At 43.0% G+C, this 12,838-nt stretch overlaps 1 long non-coding RNA gene across 1 annotated transcript in view; it reads right to left on the bottom strand.

Annotated features, from left to right (window-relative positions):
- The window catches only part of LOC130588972 (uncharacterized), a 69,058-nt gene extending 58,860 nt beyond the window's left edge, over positions 1–10,198 (bottom strand). Inside the window, exon 1 of the long non-coding RNA XR_008967043.1 lies at positions 9,759–10,198. This is a non-coding gene — a long non-coding RNA (uncharacterized LOC130588972). The remainder of the gene's footprint in view (positions 1–9,758) is intronic.
- Positions 10,199–12,838: the final 2,640 nt, after the last annotated feature.

Below are 12,838 nucleotides of genomic sequence, written 5' to 3' on the forward strand. Positions count from 1 at the left end.
TACCCAAAGCAGAATATGGCCTCTTTCTCTCAGGTGGCCTGACACATTTACTGCGGTGTGCAGATAGGCCCATATATTTTATATGTATGTAAAGCACATTTCCCAGACTAAAACCCTCTCCCAGAGAGTCTCCCTAGGTCTCTGYCTGATTTTGGCCTCATTTACTCCCTTGCAAATGAAAAGCAGTTCCATTGAAGTCAGTGAGGTAACACTTGTCTTAAACGTGTGTGAGATCATGTCAGAGCCATGGTCCATAATAAAACCAGCTGCCGGTAACTCTTCTACAAGTTTCCATTCATTAGGGTTTTTTGAGTTTTTTTGCTTGAATTCACATGAGCAATATCCATGCGCCAAGAAACACATTTTAGAATGATAGCTATTTCCCCTTGCTAAAAATTAGAAAGTGCAGCAAGCCATCCCGCTCCTCACTGAAAAAAATGACAGTTTATTGTATTTTGTTAATAAACAGAGGTGTTTATGGACAAAACATGTGTGAATGTACTTTTGGGAATCATCCTGGACTACCTAGAGGATAGAGAAAAGAGGATAGATGTCTTTCCCAGCTTTTCAATTTTGSATTTGTAGGGGGAGATTGGTGCTGGTTATGGAGGTTTTTTACACTTATAGTTTCTGGTACTTAATTCTAAATTGGGAAACAGTGAGTGTACCTATTTAAATTCAGCCTCAGTGATCTGGACACATTGAACCAGGATCAATGAAATCAGTTCTATGCCTGCTAATGCCCACAGCCTCTCCATTAGTGACTTTCCACTGCCTTGAAGGGTCACAGGAGAGACAGAAATAACGTGCTCAGATTATAATGTTTTTTCCAGTTCATCACACCATTCTCCAGAGTTTCAGAACTGTATTACTGTATTTTGTCATATAAGTCAGATTCATAGCCTGTCACCGCTTCAATCCATTCGTTTATAACAAAACACATTTCCTACATATTTCCTGCACATACAGTAAATTCCTTTCATTTTTCACTAAGATGAACAGATCCTTATCAGATACTCTGACACAGAAGGCAAACACACCATTACTCCCTCTGCCCTTGCTAATATCAAGTTTGCTCTACACAGACTCCAAGAAAGGAGCTCACTTCTATTTACCCATGATAGTGAAYCGAGGGGGAATAAACCAAAACAAACTGCCTATTCTGGAAAATCAATTTTATTCTTACAGCAGATGGCACAAGAATGACAAACTAGTTTTTGGGTTGACAAGTGAAGCAATAAACAYCTTCATTGACCATGGACTGAAGCTTTCAGGCAGTTCACAAGCACAAGGAGTGGGCAGATGACTTTCACAGCATTTACTGAGGGACCCCAAAGGGAAGGGGAACCTCCAGCTGGGGACAGTGTAAAGCAGCGGAATCAAACACCMCAAATCCCTGCAAAGATTCTCTACAAGTAGCCAGAACGAGATTGCACAAACACTGAGCTGGATCACAAATCACTTGGGGGAGGGGAAAACCAAGGGCAAAGTTACCCCAAAACATGCATCATTTACACTTCCTTCTTTTAAGAGGTAAAAGAAAAATAAAGCAGTCTCTTATCTTCCTTTGGAATCATGAAGACGGTAAAAATAGAAGAAATGAACAGCATTTTTGGCCATGCAATAATACTTATTGCACTCAATGTGCTTATTGCTCAAGGACTTCTTCCAAAGTCTCYAGATGCCATTTAAAAAGCTGATATAATGCAGAGTTTCTCACAGTCCAAATCCTGAATGAAAAAATATAAATGAGATTAGATAAGGAGTTATTTTGGTCTCCAAGTTGGCTATCCCTGATCCTTCTAAGAGCTGGAAAACACAATTCTTCACGTGCTACTATTGCATTACCCAAGAGTCACAACTTGACAGTGCTTCYTGTGGCCACATCAGAGGTCCTCAGTGTGCATGCCTTTGTGACAATGGTCAAATGCCACCTCCTTGGAAGTACTGAGGAGTACTGGCCAGGGATGAAAAGGATTTGCAGGAGCAGAAAACTGGCTGCAATTCCAGGCAGCCTGTCCTGTGGCTCACTATAACACCCGTGTCAAGCATGGCCTCAAAACACGAGCGTGGTGTGGAATGAGGTGTTGGGTCCAGGAGGGCCAAATGATCAGCAGCCCTGCTGGCCACAAAGATGTGGGTTTTCAGCAAAATTACACAGGACATCCTGGACAATCTCTAAACTTACCAAAATGACACAAACAAGGTATTTCTAAGGTACCCAGTGCAAAACAAAAACTCCAGAAAATCTCCAGCAAGCAGAGAATCTCACATCGGTCCATCACTGTACTTAAACTGGCTTTCTCCATGTGAAATCAAACACAACTACACCAACTCCTTTAACCCCATGATTTTGATGGCAGAGAGCAGCAATCTCTAAACAAAATAAACTGCAAAGCAAAAATGTAGAGACAACTGTGCTCCAATKACTTTGCATCCCCATGATGTCTGCGTAGGGTTTCAATACCTAGAAACTGGTGTGGTGGAAACAAAATCCCTGAGAGTTGCATGGAGCTCTGGGGACACCTTCTGCAACTCCCATCCAAAGCATATTGCTCCCTTCCTCCCTGCAAAACTCATCCCTATTTATACACACAGACTTATTTGCTGCACTCCTGTGGTGCCATCCCTGACCCTGAAACAGTGACATTTAATCATTGCTTTTCCTAATGTTAGTATTTTATACCTGGTGAGAATATTTTGTCCACTAATCCCAGGTTTTAGTGTTGTAAATGCATACTAGATATACTGAAGACCAAGGAACTACGTTTATATATGCRCTGGTAAAGGAAATGTTCTTTTCTTGTTTGGGTTATATAGGAGGGAGGAGAGGAAATGGGCTGGTGTGTCTGGTTTTAGGGGGAGGGTTAAGTGGCAAATGAAACTGACTGTAGTTTATGGGGATCTAAATAAAGGAACAAGAAAAAAACTACTCACAGAGCTTTTAATAACACACAGCAGAGAAAACTGCAAGCAAACTACATACAAAAGTCTCTGCTTTTCCTTCTTATTGTCATAACGCTCCTTGATTGCATACTGAGACCAGTGAAAAAGCATTTACTATTGTGGTTCCAGTGAATGAAGCTCAGACCTTTCCCATATATGGCAGAGCCTTTTAATCACCAGGGAGTGAGGAGCAATGGAATTTTACTGGCTTTCTGGGTTTGCAGTGCCCTCTCTTGTGTGAAATATCACTTCCCAGTGGATGCTCATTACTGGGATTTTGACCCAATTTCCTGCTGTCATCGTCCTTTAGGGGATGTGTAGAAAACCAAACAAATAGGGCCAGCTTCTTGATAGCAAGCAGCTCATAGTGAATTCTCAATTCCTCTAACTCAAGCAAATCAGACTAGATCCAACGCCTATTTTAGAAATCCCTCCCTCATCACTAAAYGTATCCCAGCACAGCTACTGAAGTCAAGTTCAGATTCAGCCCAACTGATGCCCAGCTTAAAACTTCTCCCCCACTTTAACCAATGTAGCAGAAAAGAGATTAGCAGTGTTTTAAATTACTGGAACAGCAGTAGGGAAATTCTCAGCTGGCCTGCTTTTGTCAGTATAATATACATTACCCACAGAAATGCTTGGCTTCATATCATCTAGATTGCCTAAACGCTCTTGTTCCTATTTACAGCAATTAAAATGCTGCACTTCAGTCTTTAAAATCCAAGTTCTGTTTGAAGTGGCAAAGCAACAGCTGTGGCTTATCAGACATCTGAATGAACCTCCTCATTTTCATAGCAGGGGTGTGGCTCTGCACATGGAGATACGCTGTTCCCAAAGCCAAACAAAGCAGCAAACCCCCTCCTCTATGCAGACCCAGGAATGTCCATCAGTGATGCTGACTGGAGGCATCCTGCAGCACCAGCAGGGTGAAGGAGAGCTGATCAAACACTTCTCCAGATCTCAGAGCTGATCAAACACTTCTCCAGATCTCAGAGCTAGCCCAGCCCACTCCTCTTCCTGCACATCACAGCCAAGCTCTTGGAATTTCTTTTCCAAACCTATGAGTTTTAACTAGGCCAGAGCAAAGCCAAATTCTCCCCAGCTCAATKGTTATTGAAATTGCCAAGAGAAAGGAGGTTATCATGAGGTCATTAGGAAGATGCAGACAAAGTCCTCTGCCTCCTCCATCCACTGCTAAACCCACTCAGACTGAGCAGACATTGTCCTCAGTACAACAGCTGATATTAGAAAGCCATGGTGTGGGCTACCACACCAGCACTGCTAGGTCCTCTGAAATGCTGAGGATTTACAAAAGGCCAAGCCTTTGCTTCTGGGATGGAAGATTTTACCAGGGTGAATATTGTGGCTCAAAGGAGAAAAAAAAAAAATCAAGTGAGGGCCATTTCAGCATTAGAGAACTCACTATCAAAGGAAAGAATGAAGTGGGGAAAGGGCAGTAAATGCCCTGTGGCAGTCAGAAAGACAACAGAGAGCATCAAAGCCTTGCAAATAAGAACGAAACAAAGGCCTGGTCACAGACTGCATCATTTGGACAGTGCTGCAGTTGAGGATGACTGGAATCCAACGGGCACAAGGCTGCAGGATCGACCCTTGGCTTCTGAAGGAGCACAGGAACCACCGCTCCTGCTCGTTGGATGAGGGTTTGTCCAGCYCTGCCAGCTGGGCCAAGGCAGCTCCTTGGGACAAGGATACAAAACAAGCAGCCAAATCTCAGGCCCTTTGTTTACAAAGCTATCATAGGTTCAGGTCCTTTGCCATTCAATGAATCCAACACCAGGCTCCTCCTCACCCAAGGTATTGAACTTTCAGCAATGACACAGCAATTTCCATGCCACTCAGGTCTCCACATGCTTGAGGGAAGATGGGGAAGCTCACACRTACAAACATGGGCAGTGACATTGTCTTCATATGGCAATACCCCCCCCTTCAKATTYGCTGGCCTACAAAGTCACCCTTCTGAATAGATCCCAAACTAGAGCATTTACAGCAAAACCTTATCTCCACAAATCTATTTATAACCCTTCTATGAGCTAAATTCCAAAGATTTTTTTTTTGCCATTTAAGGACATAAACCAGAAAATGTGCAAACGGGTGGGTTCCACTTTGCTTCACACCCTCCACAGCAAGTCTCAGGGGGAAACGCTCTTTATTTGTATTCTGTACACAAGAGGGTGTGGAAACATGTAATGTTTCCATTGCTTAAAATCTTTCCCTAATATTTTCCCCACTGCAGCTTGGCCTGGCCCCAGGGGTTACAATTTCAACTGCTCTCATCAACATGRGACTGAACAAGCAGATAAGGTCCAGCAGCTTGCTGAGCAGTTTTGYTTCCAAGCTTATGACACTATGGTGGATCTGTAAGCAAAAGCTGCTTTTGTGCACTTTTGGAACACGCCTGACACTTCACAGGAAGACTGAAGAAGTTTCAGATGCAGCACAAAAATTCCATCTTCAAGCTCCCAGGAAACTCCCTCTAGACATGACAGCGCAGTCTCACCACTGAGCCTGGTTCACCTTCCACCTCATTCCCTGGGCTTCAGTGGTTTTATATCCATAATCTAGAAGTCAAATACATATCTGTGTGAACAGACCAAGAAAAAAAGTCTTAAGATCTTCTGTGAAATCAGTCTAAAATAAGGTTTTAGCCAGTGCTTAAACCTGGCATTTTGGTATTGCAAATTCTTTATAAACACCTATGAACTAAGCCCCATGGGCTAAATACAGAAGGGTACAGATTATCCTTTACTTGGACACAGAGAAACAGACACACAGCCATTAAGTAACTCACTAGATATTTATGACCACAGGAAAAAATTCAAAGGAGAAACTACTCCAGTGGCTTAAGATATTGTTTTCCCTTTCTTTCCCTGTCACTTCCTCAGCTATTTGGTTCTGCCCTCGCTGCAAGCCAGCAGGAGAGTCTCCACAAGCAATTCTTCCTGGCTTCAACCCATAAACACTGCTGTAGACAAGATTTTCTGATCAGGAGGTCCCCCTGTGCTTCAGAGGGGGGCAGGCACAAGGGGCAGGAAGAGGGCAAGAGCCATCAGTTTGTGGTGGTGATTCCTGACCACAGGTASAGGAGTTGGGTGGCCCAGCTGAGAACTGGTCACTTCTGTCCCTGGATGCTTCGAGACAAAGCAGCAGCCTGGGGGTTTGCAGCAGACAAAGACCAGAAGGCAGCAATTCCTCACAAGGGCAGCTGGCCATGCTCCTAGACAGGGACAAAGTAGGGACCACACACTGGTAATGCTGGAATCTGCTGGGCAGTCAAGCTGCTGGCCCCACACCGTTTGTAGGCACTAAGCACAGTTCAAAGGAAAAAAAAAACCCACCTGAAAAGCAGCATTTCTTAATGCAGGATGGAAACTATACAGCTAACACACTAGGGCTAGYAGCTGAGTAATAGTGTTACACTCCCCTTACCTTTTTGGTTGATCAAATCCATTTCAAGAAATGTAGGAGCAAGCTCCCCTGGGGGTGGAAGGGAYCCCAAATTACAGAGTACTGAGCATCCTTCCCTGCTGGGCTTAGTTGAATGTACAAAAGCACCAGCAAAGCAAAAAAAAATGTTATGTAGTTCAACTGTCCTGTGACCTCGGTGTTTCATCCAGAAAGGTCAGATCTAATCTGTTCTTCAAATGCTGCCGAGTCAAATTTCAGCCATAGCCAAACCTTTGACAGGCCATTCAGAGGCAGGCAGCAGCACTGCATCTTCCAAGCAAGACGAGCACCAAGAGGAAGTGCTACCCATAAGCAGTGCCTGCCTTCCAGTACAACTGCTCCCCCAAAATCCATTCTTACCCTTGGAACCACTCGGCAGTTCTGCACAACACCAGCAAACCATCCCCTGCACATGCACATTTCCCAAGCCTCCAGGAAGGCAGCAACTTTCTTGTTACAAGCTGCCAGGGGGTAGTTACTAAGAGGAGACAATTTTTAAAGAATGAAAGCTTGCTTTGAAGGCAGACTCCCACTCTCTGCAGTCATAGGCCTGTGTGCCTCAGGCTTTGTACACCTGGAGCCCAATCCTGCAAACTCCCTGTAAAGCTCCTCTCAAAGGCAGTGAAAGGTTCACAGGACTGCACTTCCCCTTCTGCCCTGTTACCTTTTTTGGTGCTTTCTCCCCTAGCCAGGAGAGTCCAGACAAGGCCTGCAGATGGACAGTTATGATCTCTTAGCCCTCTCACTCTTAGGCATATATGGTTTCCTGTCTCTCTTTGTTCACACACTGCGATCAAATACTCCAAGCTGCACCCTTGGCAGGCAGAGGTTAGAGAACTCCACTGATCTGTAATACAAAATAAAACTCAGGCAGCCCACAAGAATAGGTCTCATGTGAGCAACTACTGAGAAATCAGAGTACTTTCAACATTAGAACATTCAAGTTGTATTTGTGTTGCAGGAAGGAAGTCCCGCAGGCTCTCACTTTTCTACAATGAAAAGATCACCCCCACAGGCAGGGCTGCTCCAGTTGTGCAAAGGGAAGCGTGAAACGAGGAGGACTTTCAGGCAGCCTCTCGGCAGACCCTCTCTGGCATCTTCATAGGACAGAAGCCACCTCCTAGCAGGCAGCCATGAGAGCAGCCTTGCCCTACCTTTACAAAGGTACAGTCTCCCCACCTGGAAAAAGTAGCATTGTGCCCTAACCCTGTATGGGACTGAACAGATGCTCCATGTCACATGTGGCCCCAAGAACAAGGAATTAAAAACCTCCCAATCTAAATGCACTTCAATTTTCCCTCTAATGCCAGCAAGAGGAACTTAAACCCCCCACACTTTCCTTTCAAATAACCTATGTTTCAGTGTCACTATTGCATTGTGCATGTCAGTGTTAGAGAAGAATTAAAAGCACAAGGGAAGTTACYCCTTTCTCAGGCTGCTCCATGTCAGAATAATGCTATGAGTATATGAAGCAGCAATTGTGGAAAATCCCTTATTCTTCTAAAACATGYTTACATGACTCACTGTCAAAGTGTATTCAGAGCACACAGGACTCCCCTTGCATCCCTGAATCCATTAATGACAGTATTGATTTCCCCAGGACTAATCCTGTGAATGAAGGCTGTGGAATTGATCCTCTTGTCATTGCAAGTGGAAACAAAGAGGAGTTTTCAGGAAATACAAATTATTTCAATTGAGTCTCTTGTTCACAGACATCTCATCTGGAATTTCTTCCCTGCCATCATGATGTAGGTACTACATTAACRTATACAGGTTTTATTGACTAAGATTGCCTATCAAAGCAACTTCCCCAAAAAAGGGAAGTTCAAAATTTCACTTTCTTCGAATATGTTTAGAGAAATTCTGCCCTGCTTTACCTTAAAGGCAATTAAATTATGCAAATGGACTAAAAATTTTGCTCCATTTGTAATTCATGTTAAAAGAGTCTGTTCCATTGGTTCTTTCCAGAGAAAGAACAGAGGCAGAGTCCTAGGGTTCTTCAATGGCAAATCATGCTAACACAATAATTCACAGTATGGTATCTAAAATAGACAAATTATAATAAATACATGGTTCTCACAAAAAAAAATCCCACTCTGCCTCCTTATTTTCTTTGAGCTGCTGCCAAGGAGGGAATGTGTTATTTTGCCAAATTATTCTCCTGTCCGCCTTTTAGCAGAGGAAGCCTTCTCAGGCAAATTGCACAAAAACTGCATACTCTGAAAAGAAAWTCTCCTCTGAAAACAAATACTCCATAAAAAAAGTCATTTTAAACCAGTTATGTTTTCATTCTTCCAAACAACATATGACATATGAAAGAAATCCATTCTATCCCTGCAGGTCTGGCCAGAGATTAGCAGCTTGGTCAGTGTCTGCAGCTACAAAGAGCTCATCTGCAGCTAACTTCCTCCCTCCCTTCATTTTCCCAGCCCTTTCCCTGAGAAATTCCCTGCTATGCAGACTATCTTGCTATCAGCAGCCAGCCTTGCACAATGCTTTCCAACCGTCCCAACATGTCAAAGGAGCTGGGGAGCCTGCTACCCAGCTCCCCCCAGCAGCACTCTGACAAATGCAGACCCGCATACACAAAAAATCAGACTTTTAAGAGCTTCAGTCCCACCCAAGTGCATTTTTTTTCTCCCCCCCCCCCTTCTAACAGGAAAGACAACTTCACAAGAAACATTCTGGCAATATGCTGCTGCGCATGTTGAAGGCTGAAAACAAAAACTGATGCCATCTATTGTCAACAATACTTCTGTGAAAGGCTGCCATGAGGGACATATGCTTCAACAAGCATCAGATCACTTACATTAACCAGARCTTTACTGTATCTGTATCAGTTACTCCTGGAGACTGCCCTTACAGTCAGGCTGCCCCGAAAGTCCACATATTAAGTTACAAAATTAAAACCAAATCACCAGACCTTAACGCACTAAAAACTTTCTCATTGAAATGCCTTTTAAAAAAATGCGGGGAAAAAAGAAAAAAAAAAAAAAAGAGAGAAGAAAGGGTAGAGAAGTTACTGCTCCACTAACCAAAGTGGAGTCTAAGTCCACTAAAGGATCGAAAATGGAGTGGTGGGACCAGCACAGATCCTGCCTTGCACCTCCTCGTTGAGGTACAGCGGGGTGAGCAAACACGCGTCCCCCTCCACCCGCCCGGCACGGCAGGGAGAGCTCCCTCMGTTCACCACCAACATCTGGAAGGGGGGGCACACACAAACAGAGAGAGGAGGAGAGCGCAAATCGGCTCCGGCAGCCCGTTCGGTTCCGCCTGCTGCTCAATCCGCAACGCAAACGCGCTCAGCCCGGCTCGCCCCCAAACAAACGCGTCCCGTAAGTCCTTACCTCTGGCTGCAAAGTTTTCAGCTAGTAGGAAGGAAATGAATAACTGGCTGCTTGGGCAGAAGCGCTGCGAGAAAGGCACAGCAGCAGCCTCACACACAGCCCTATTCAATAAAAGTACAGCTTTTCCTTGGCCCCTCCCAAAAGTCAATGCTAAGTGAATACATATCCCTTATGTTTACAATTGGCAGGCAGCGGAATGCATTGTCCTCAATTTATTCTAATAGGCAGCCAATGACGACGCGCAAGCCAAGGTGGGTTCAGCCTGCCTGCAGAGATGCCTGTCATTCCCCAGGCATGCTCAGGAAGCCACTCATCAGAAAACCAAGACCTAAAAAGCTCCGAAAATYCGTGCAAGCTGCCAAAACTGTCTTGCTACATGCCCTTTTTTGGTTATCCTTAGCAGGGCCTCTGAAAGTAAATCCTCTGTCAGGAACAATCATAAGAAATGTTAATCTTGGAGAAAGAGGCTGTCTTGTTGAACACAAACGGAGCTTAAAAAAAGGAAATGCACTGAATGAAAAGGGACGMAGTAAACATATTTACTTTTTGCACCAGTTTTAAAAAAAAAATCAAATACATAATTTCACCACAGCTAAACTTCATTGTATTTTTTTTAACGAGGACCACATGTAAAAGGCAACAGAAACACTCTTCTGTGCAAGCTTGATTCCGCAGAAAAAGAGAGACACCAGTGGGAAAGGCACATGAAAGATGAGTTGGCAGGCTTCACAGCCTGATTCCATTTCAAACAGTACAATAGAAGTTACCGATAGAATAGCCATGTTCTGAAAAATAACTTTTAAAGAGATTCAAAACCTTGATGGTGATCCTTGGCAAGCTAGACTAGTTGGATACACAGGTTTAGTTTATAGTTCTACRGCTATTCATAGAGACATTAAAACTGATTCATTTTACTACAAGAATAGCCCTGAATCTATTATGACTAATACTTTCAGTGTCTTTGAATATAATCAGTAAAGTAAACCCTAGATTAATTTTTATCTTTGTTTTGCTTTAGTGACCGCACACTGTTGGTAAGTTTGCAAATTATGGAGATATCTTAAAAACTAACAGATCATGGAAACATACAAAGTACATAAACTAATTAAATTTGGAAATAAAGATGAAAATTATTGCCTGGAAACCCGCACAGAGATCCTAACATGCCCATGTCCCAGCCACTAAGAAAGGCTGCAGGAGAGCAGCTGATGCTCTAAGGGAACAAGATTCCAGTCCAGGAGATATTCTGCAGATTCATATTTGACAATAACATATACAAAACTAGTTAGGGGGAAACTATGTGTGAGATGACTTTGCAGCTGAATGGGCTAAACTATTTTAATGCCTTTCTGGGGCTTTTTTCTGGCCACTGGACCCACGGATTTAGTCACATGTGAAATGCAAGAAGGATCCAATCCACAGACAGTAGACTAATTTTTATAGTATTAAAAATAAGTCAAAGAGAGCCAAATCTATGCAGTTTCACAGCAAGAAATCATAATTATTCTAGTGACATTTTAAATTTCACTGCTTTAATATATGAAGCAAAAAGTTGTGCTTGTTTTTGGAAGGCACTTTTTTCCTTCAGTTTTATAACCCTTTGGAAAGTTCTTCTAATGCCAGACAGCTCCCATGATGTGGCTATGATGGTTTTAAATATTAAAAGTAATACCTACAGCATATGTGTAACTTTGTTTTGCAGGATTTACTAGACAAGAGAGAACAAAATCCTTATTCTCAGTCATTCCATTAGCTACAGAAATTATTAGCCTATGTATCCACGACCCAATAAAAAGAGGTAGTGACATTATTTAGGAAGGCATTATAAATCTCTGCTGGATCTTAGCATCCCCTAGATTTTTAGGATGTAAAACACTGAAGAATCCAGGCTAAGAAAAAAGAAGGATTAAGGGATGTGGACTCTTAGAACAAAAAAAAAAGGAATGTTAGAAGAACTCTCAGACTCTCATTCCAGCATGGCCATCAACCTCTGCAATCTCAGTGTCCACTGCCAACAGGGATGCAGAAGACATCCAGTACCTAAAGCTAAAAGAAACTGGGGGTTGTTGTGATAATTTACCTTTTCTCTTTCATTACTTCCAGGAGTTTGATATTCCCTTGTCAAAGCTCCAAAACTCTAGGTTCCAAGTCATCCTTTCATTAAAATTCCTCAAAAAACTCACAATTCCCCTTTGGGGAAATTACACCAAGAAAAGTAAAGTGTCYATCCTTCTCACTCAGTTGAATTTCACTGAGAAGAACTTTTGAATTCMATGACTTGAAGCTTTGAGGACAACAAACTGTCACAGACAACAGTTTTCCTGGAGATACGGCAGGAAACCTGAGCTTTGAAGAATGCAGAGGTAAATCCTAGTGGGTGCTCAGTTGCATCCTGTGACAGGAGCCATCTGCAAATGCCTACTGTAAATAGAGTTATAACATGCCTCAATCCACAGTTGTTATAATTTAGGGAACTACCATGGTAGTCTCGCCCTCACCACGAGGACTGCCACTCTAGCCACAYCTTCCCTTTTGCTCTAACACTGAGGACCTTTGTGTAACAGCACAGAGCTAGAAATATTTCTGGGACTTGAATAACCCAACTCCTAGTTTGTGATTGCACATATAAGACATAGAAAAAAATGGTATATTCAGAAATTAAACCCCTAAATCAAGAACCCTTTTAATATCAATACCTTATCACAATAGGGGCCTTGCAAGTGTTCATTGCTAAGCTCTCGGGCTTGATAACTCAGGACAAGGGTGGGACTGCTTGTGATAAGAGTCAAAGCACTTAAACATTTTGGGTTGTTAGTGCATTCTTGGAGATCTAAGCCTGCAGTTTCTCCCTCAGAATAATCATGTTAGAAGTACCTGGAAATCTCTGTCAAACCTGTCAAACTCACAGGTTTATCAATTTTTCCTACAAAACTTACAATCTAAAGCTGAGGTAAATCTGTGGTCGAGAAAGCACAGGGTAAACCATCCCCCTGGGAGAGGAAACCTGGTTGCTGTGTACAGACACTGAACCACTTGTATTTTGGCACCACAAAGTCCTCAAGACTCAGCAGGCAGTGGTG

The sequence above is a fragment of the Malurus melanocephalus genome, unplaced genomic scaffold (genome assembly GCF_030028575.1).
Source record: "Malurus melanocephalus ecotype Western Australia unplaced genomic scaffold, MMel_1.1 scaffold_22, whole genome shotgun sequence".
NCBI lineage: Eukaryota > Metazoa > Chordata > Aves > Passeriformes > Maluridae > Malurus > Malurus melanocephalus.